We start from the raw sequence: 8,256 nt of genomic DNA on the forward strand, positions 1-8,256 counted from the left end.
ACCTTCTATATAGTACACTCTAACTCGGCTTTCCACTGTACGGAATCTAGAGGAAGGAACTTGCCAACACGGATAATAAAGAATATGTACGCCCTTTCTCTTTGCATCAGCGCGACAGACGTCGTCGCGTGCGCGTTTGTGCAATTACATAGCAGAGCCTTAAAATATCTGCCATCTGTTATAAGTGCGATCAACTAGAGCTACTACACTAATAGTAAACAGGTACTGCAATCAGTTACTTATATGGCTTCATTCAAAAATATATTCACCAGAAGCGTTGTGAGGAAATAAAGTTTTACGGGGGGTGCACGCACATGCAAGTAATAATAAAAATCTCTCCATGGTGCTTAACATCTAGCTAGACATCTGTCTTCCCTCTACTACGGTTTAGACGTCCACCCCCCAGTCAAAAAAATTCAATGGGTCCAATTGGGAATTTCCCAATTGAAATGAATTGGTCAGAAACCAATTGTGTTTTCGCCACCCATTGGGCCTGACCATTTCATATGAATTGGTGCTCCCAATTGGGAATAATTGGTCACTCATGAAGACCAAATGGTTTCCCATTGAGCCCAAATGGTTTGAACTCGCATAGCTGAAGAAAAAAAAAAAAAGAATGGAGATACAATTTCAATGTTTTCTGTCTAGAAGTTATAGGGGAGCCGACTTTTAGACAAGTGGAATGAAATTACAATTTTTTACAGAAATCATGAGACAAGCAAGCATTACACACACGGAACTAACACAGATTCAATGTATATATCCACAGGTTGCAGACTTATATACTCCATACTTTGAACAGCGCTGCTGAGACCAGTGACACATCTTTGTTATTCAGAGCTAACTTATTTAATTATGCCTTCAGTTACAGTGAACACGATATAATCAATTAATAAAATTAAGTGGCATATACTTTTTATAAGAACTTAAATTTTTCACTGTTGTCTCTTTATACAGGTATGTATATCTGTGCACATCTCAGTCGAGTATATCACTGACTTGACTTTCCCAATTGGGAATGTTTGCTTAGGACCAATTAGAACCAATGGGAAGCGAAGTTGGAAGCCCAATTCGTTTCAAATGGGCGTCCCAATTGGGAGCGAGGGAATCCCAGTTGGGATTGAAGTAATTCCCATTGGGCTTCCCATTAGCCCAATGGGTTTATTCAATCCCCCGTTGGTTTCTTCATTCCCAATTGGGAGTGAAGAAACCAGTTGGGTTGGACAGTACCCATTGGACAAACCATTTGGGATTGGCAGAACCAATTCAATCTGACTGGTCTTCCCAATTGGACCCATTGATTTTTTTTTTACAGGCCTAGTGAAGGCTTTGTGTTGTTTGTGCTGAATAGTACGGCAGTGGCGTAGTATGCCGCGTAATGTAATGCGTGTATTAGGGAATAAGCTTTTATGTTCCACTCTTAAAGGGGTCGTGAAACGTTTTCCGGAAATTTTGCACGGCTTAGTTAAATGGAATCCTTGTCCTGCATCATATAATATACCTCGATTCGTTTCATCGCCCGCGTTGATTTAATAGCGACAAAAACAGAATTTCGGTTTCCTAGCGCGCGTCCTCCTCAACTCAACAGAGTACGTCATAGCGCTAAGCCAATGAGAAGCTCCCGTTGCCGGAGCCTGCTGAGCCAAAGTTGACCAAGCTCGGTGTATTTTAGAGGTTCTAATTGTGCCCTACTCTACGCTCACACAGGGTTTTTTAATATGGCCGACGCCTAGGTTCCTTCCTGGGTTCCAGCGTCGCTGTGCTGCTATAGTGAACTAGAATATAGTCGCTACTGTTAAAACATGGTTACATCGTGGGCTTTGAGCCTTACGCCGACGCAACTTTTCGGGTGCCAGGTCGGCAAAGATGGACCCTGCGAGCGACCGGTACAGTAACACTTGTGTCGAGAGGCCGCGGTAACCGCGGCACAACTCCGGCTTGCAGAAGCCCCGACCGTCAGCCTCCCGATCCCAGCCGTTTCGGAACTACGCATTGGTATGTATGTCCGAGTCTTGCAGCCTAGCCTACGTTTGACCGTTGCGAGAGTGCGCAATCGCTAACCGAAGCTTTCGAACAGGTGCAGCTGCGGGCGGTGCGTGCCGATGCCGACTGCTCTTGAGAGCATCTGGCGAGATCCCGGCGGCGACTACGTAGCTGAAGCAGCCGTCTGGGTGTTACAGATCATCCGCATTTACTCCAAATGCTTCTTGATCATGGACTGCTAGTCGAGAACACAAGGTAAGAACCTTGAGCGAAAGGCGACATAACTTGAACAAGCGGCACCTGTTTTTCATTTTCTCGAGCAAGAAATGCTGTAATGAAATCTATTGCGGAAGGCAGTGTTAATAAAATAAAGCTTCCCCTTTAACGTTACTTACCTGCGATCATCTACACTGTCTACAGTGTTGATATTGCGCCACGTTAGCGCGAACACATCGCTGGTTTTCATATTTTTCTTGTTTTCGTAGAAGCGCATGAGCATGACGTTTCACCATGCAAATTACTGGTTTGCTTAATTCCATGCACGAGTAAATGAGAAAACACGCATCATCTGATAGTGTGAACTTGCTAAATGGAAAGGGCATGCACATTGATGTGAAGTAACGAGGGGGGGGGGGGGGGGGACGCTGTCCGGACAAATTTGCTTGTTTTATTAGCCAGTTATGACCTTCAGCAAGTGCAGCACTTCAAAACATAAATACATAAGGAATGCCACAAGAAATGCAGTAAATAAGTACAAAAGCAATCTCATTTCGGAGGACTCTGTGCTAGTAGCCTGTCTCCTGCGGAAGCTGTGGGAAAATGCACTAAAAAACAACACAGAAAAGAAAAACACACAGAGCAGGACTGGCTTCTGCAGACGATCACTAACTAGCCCGACAACTCTTATTATAGCCTGTCCCCACTTGCTGCCAGAACAATCACCATACCAGCACTCAAAGTTTTATTTGCTAGTTTTTTTTTTACCCACTTGCATTAGGTGAGTGTTGTATAGTGTGCAAATATAATTAAAAAAATTGACTTCACTGATACCATCATCAACACCTGCACACAGTAAACCTCTCCAAAATGCTTTGACACTGACATTTTACATGTGCTGAAATGTAACAACCAAAAAAAAAGAAAAAGAAAGACGTTCTCCCAAAGGCCAGTACACCGAAACTTCCACAGTTTGAGTAAGTGTTGGAAATTTTACAGTTAGCAAATGAAGTTATAGAGTAGTTTTGCGGCACTTGCAGAAAGTTTGGCACGTGCCGTGTTGTGGGAAAACAACGGAGAGCTGTTGACAGAAGTGCACTTGTAGTTTATGGCTCCTTCGAATAGAATGACTCCATGCACAGAGCTGCTTAATGCATAAGTCGCATACTTAACATCTTCGTGCTATGCGGATGATATCAGCGTGGACATTGACATCGGCCACAACACTAGTATAGAGGGTGTAAGACGACTACCAGGTTTTTTCAGTCAAAAGCTGCATTGCCTTCAGGCATTATTTTGCTGCAGTAGCAAATTGTGATTGCACTGGAGTTCTAATATTGGGTGGGTCTCATTCTCTCTCAATCACCTGCAGCAGAATTCAAAGTTTGCCATACTTCCAGGGAGAATAAATTGACAGTGAAAGTTACACTGTACAGCTTCTGTTAGATGGGAATTAATTGTACAGATGCATGAATAACTTTCAAATTTGTAAAAGACCTAAATCATATTTTCATTTTGCTATGCTGAAAAGTGAATATTGCTTTTTCTCTTGTCAACAGGAGGCACCACTACATCTGCTACAGCCAGCTTGCGCACTGGCTTTGGGGATGCCTCGGCAGACATCACAGTAAAGTCCTCCCTATTTGTAATGCAAGCCAAATAAGGGAAAGGTTTCCATCTGACAGTTACACTGGTTTCCAGTTTGTGCAAGGTTTGTAGAGTCATCACCTTATTCATTCTGAAACAAGCCGGAAAATATGAGAAGAGAGAATTGCAGGACAGCTGGACTAATAACTGGAATTTTACTAAAGGATAGAGGCAAAAGAAGACTTGCACAGAGATGCACATGTAAAAAAGGCCCCAAAAGACTGTTGACCGATTTCTTAGCCACACACACGTCCTTAGCCTTTGCAGTATAGTGTGCCTTTGGACTTGGATCTGTGGCTTCCCTTTTGTAACGAGTGGTTCTTGACCATAAGGAATTTGCTTTTTTTTAGATTTTGATTTTTTAGACCCTTTCTGCTTTCCACGCTTTCACTGCTTTGGGGGTTTTTCGTGCACGTGCATTTCTGTGCGAATCTTCTTTTGCCTCTTTCCTTCAGTAACATTTCAGTTGTTAGTCAAACTTTGTCTTGTGCTCCTCTCACGTGTTTCGTCTTCTGGCTGGTTTTAAGATGAATCAGTACCAACTCATCCAGTTGTTAGTCTTGTTGATATCACTAGCCTGACTGCACCCACTGCTGGGCAAATGCTTCTCCCATATCCATCCGAATAACCCGATCCTGTGCCAGGTGCATGATTCTCGCAAACTTCCTAATTTCATCTGCTTGCCCGAGTTTCTGCCGCCCCCTGCTAAACTTGCCTTCCCTTGGAATCTAAAAGACATATATAGGCTCACTTAGAATGAATTTTGTGTACTCACTCCCTTCCTTTACCTTTGATGGGTAGAATTTTTCTTCTTTTGGAACTGACCGCAGATACATCAGCTGCATCCATATGATCCCCGCAGACTTCCTAATCTCATCTGTCTGCCCGAATTTCTGCCGCCCCCTGCTACGCTTGCCTTCCCCTGGAATCTACAAGACATATATAGGCTCACTTAGAATGAATTTTGTGTGCTCACTCCCCACCTGTACCGTTGATGGGTGGAATTTTTTTTAGCACTGACCGCAAATGCATGATAATTGTGCAGTTGTGTATATACCTGCTTGTATAGATGTCTCTCCCATATCTATCCAAATAACCCGATCCTCTGTCAGCTGCATCCATCTGATCCCCGCAAACTTTTTATCTGCCTGCCTGAGTTTCTGCTGCCCCCTGCTATACTTGCCTTCCATTGGAATCTACAAGACATATATAGGCTCACTTAGAATGAATTTTGTGTACTCAATCTCTAACTATACCTTTGTTGGATGCATTTTTTTTTTATTTAGCACTGACCTCAACACATGATTGTGAAGCTGTATATACACATTTGTATATTTAGGAGAGAGGAAGACAGCAAAGAAGCGTGAATAAAAGATGTCTTGCTCTAGGTCAACTTCCTTCTAGCCTAAAAATTTTGTATGTGCTGATGAACCTGCGGCTAACCAATAAATTATTTTGAAAGCAACATGTCTCTAACACTCATTTGGTAACATTAGATAATGCCCAAATGTACTACAAAGTGGTGGTCCTTGTGGCACTGACAAACCTAGATTTTCTAGTTGCCGCGTTCACCTTTACACGGCCTCGAAAAATAGTGGCTCATGGGGAATAGAAAAATCAAACCGTTTTCTGCAAAAGCTGCTTTGAAAGGTGGCCACTATTTTCAGCATTTTGCAGTCTCATTCAGAAGCAAGCCAGCATAATCTGCAATCTGTAGACATGCATACAATAATATGTGCCTTATACTTTGAAATGTACCAGACTTTAACCAGTCATAAAACAGCGTGCTGAAAAGGTATGTATAGTAAAGCCTCCTTCGTTGATGATACCCGTAGTTTGCATGAAAACATCTGCACTAGAACCTGCATGACGTTGAGTTAATTGGCCTGCTGGTTGAATATGCCACCAAAATGCTGGTAATACAATGAACTTTGTCGGTGCTGGGGTCAAGTCTAGAAATATAAAGTTGGGATGATTTAATTGTGAAACCTTGCTGCTGAATTCACTGCAGGCTAGAATGTAACAGGATTAAAGGGCAGCTGTAGACATAAGGGCAGTCCACATTGTCACGGCATCTTATGCGTCCTAGTACACATATCTACATACCGTGCATGTTTTGCTAGTAAACAATGTATCCACAGATTTGCGAAGCTCCAAGAATGCTACACTGATGCTGTCTGAGTAGCTGCTTGTGTCGCTGAATATTGTGAAAGCCTTTTGATGGAACGAAAACTGCTTGGTGAATACTTATGCAGAGTGAGGTTGGTCAGGAGCGCAGGTGATATGTACACCCTCGCAATTTAACCATACAAGCACAGACTGTATGATACTCATACAAATTGAAAAATATAAGGGAAGGAATTGAACTGAAGACTTCGCGGTTTGACAGTCCAAACTTCTACTACATGTGCTTTGGGCTGTGTGCGCTAGCCCGCCTGCAATCTGATTGCCCGAGCCAGGAAAATGGTACACACCCATATGAGCACCACTCCCAGTACTCTTTAACATGTACATAGAAGTGCAGGTGCTTGGGATAAACCTTGGCTGCCACAATGCACCTCAAACAATGGCATGTTAGCCAGAATAGCAGGTTGGGCTTGTTGGTTTTCCATCCTGAGGTAACAGCGCAAAATGTGGACGGGAGCACAAGACGAGAAGACGATGAGACATTGTGTCGTCTTCTCGTCTTGTGCTCCCATCCACGTTTTGTGCTGTTACTTCAGAATGTCACGTGCCTGCCCAATATCTACATAATTGTCACACGAACCACTTTGTGTGTATTTACGACTACTTGCACAACACCATTGCCACCCACTGATGATGAGCAGCTGAACAGCAGTTTTTCACGTACACTCCGCTGCCATTAATTACAAATGCTATCACGCTACGACTTCCCATACCACCCCACCCAACCTCTGTGTGTAATGACTCAACCTTTGGTGCGTTTGCATGTTCTCGGGATACTGGAGAAATCCAAGATATCAATTAGTAGATTCAAGCAACTTAATCTGACATACATCTGGTGAGAATATTACAACTCTATCCATGTATACACAGATCTGTATCACCGCAAGCGTCGCCTACAATTGTGGTGATGCCGCTCAGAACATGACTCATCTTTTTTTTAAGGGCATAATTCTCCACAAACCTCTGCTGAGCTTGTGGCCCCTTGGTAAGAGGCTTTCCACATCTGTGGGAAACCACTTTAGAAGTGGTGTGAATTCACAGTTTCAAAGCCTGCATTACAAATTTTTGGAAGTTTTCAACACCACATCCTTACCACTCTTTGGCACTACACATCACTGAGTTCCTTATATCTACTTGTCCTCAAGGCCACAAGGTAGTGCTTTAGTGGATCCATACCCACTTGCCAATTATATGCCATTATGCATGCTTTCTCCATAGACCATCTAAATGTGGTTTCACACACAAATATTTATACTTAATTGGACAGGCGGACTGCCCAGAATGTTCCACATGTGACATTACGGAGACTCTGGAGCGTGTACTAGTGGTGTGTCCCAGTATATGCGTGCAAAACAATAACTCGAGTTACTTCTTTGAAGTGTTTTGGCAACAGGCCTCTCTCAGAGGACTTATTGGCCGGTTGGCCAGAAATGGAAAGCTCTACAGGCTGTGCAGGCTTTCTGCTGCTTCTTGCATGACACAGGACTTGACTCGTGACTGTGGTGCAAGTTACTATTCCTGTATATATTTTAATCAAGTCACGACCCTCTTTGTTCTTCTCTTTCTGTAGCAGGTCAGATATTAAACTTTTAAGCCAATCTATCCGCCTTTCCAATCAATAACACTTGCGTGAATGCATTTCTCCTGGATGGTTGATCTGGTAATCACACCATCGTAATGCAAGGACATGGGGCGTATGAGCTTTTGAGGTGAACAATTTTTACCCTAGATATGTCTTTTAAATGATGTGAAGGATTCTGAGCTCTGCTCAACATGATCCTCCTCTTTGGAGTGTTCATCAGGTTCTATGGGGCTAGATGAGTGCTGTGGAAAGAACGTGATCGAAGTGGAACCAAGGGGCCTGTTCTGGGTGGTACGATATGCTGGTAGGGGCACCTGTTGTGCTGGCCTCACGGTATCGCTCAAAATAAAAAAAAAAATCCAAAATGCGCATATTACTGCTATGAGGGCAATCTGGCAGGAAACAATCAAATAGAACTGGTGGCTTCTGCGAGTCGAGTAGTTCTCAAATAAGCATATCTGTAAGGCTACAAATCGCAACTACGTTTACTGCCTTTATCACGCGACCTACACTTTTTTTTGCCAATGCACTGGGCCAGCGGTTTTGCGTCGGTACGGCGCATCGTTTGAGGTGAGCTTTCTTCGTTTCCGGTCCATGCCGAGCTTCGAATGACGCCGAGGTTCATTTAGGACTTCCAGTAG

At 43.4% G+C, this 8,256-nt stretch overlaps 1 long non-coding RNA gene across 1 annotated transcript; it reads left to right on the forward strand.

The window, feature by feature from the left end:
- Positions 1 to 1,425: 1,425 nt before the first annotated feature.
- LOC146205093 (uncharacterized) lies at positions 1,426 to 5,311 on the forward strand. Its single transcript, XR_014704124.1, has 3 exons — positions 1,426 to 1,995; positions 2,078 to 2,238; positions 3,759 to 5,311. It is a non-coding gene; the product is annotated as an uncharacterized LOC146205093 (long non-coding RNA).
- The last annotated feature ends 2,945 nt before the right edge of the window (positions 5,312 to 8,256 follow it).

This window comes from Amblyomma maculatum, chromosome 1, assembly GCF_055883805.1.
Source record: "Amblyomma maculatum isolate TAMU_Amacu chromosome 1, ASM5588380v1, whole genome shotgun sequence".
Classification (NCBI taxonomy): Eukaryota; Metazoa; Arthropoda; class Arachnida; order Ixodida; family Ixodidae; genus Amblyomma; species Amblyomma maculatum.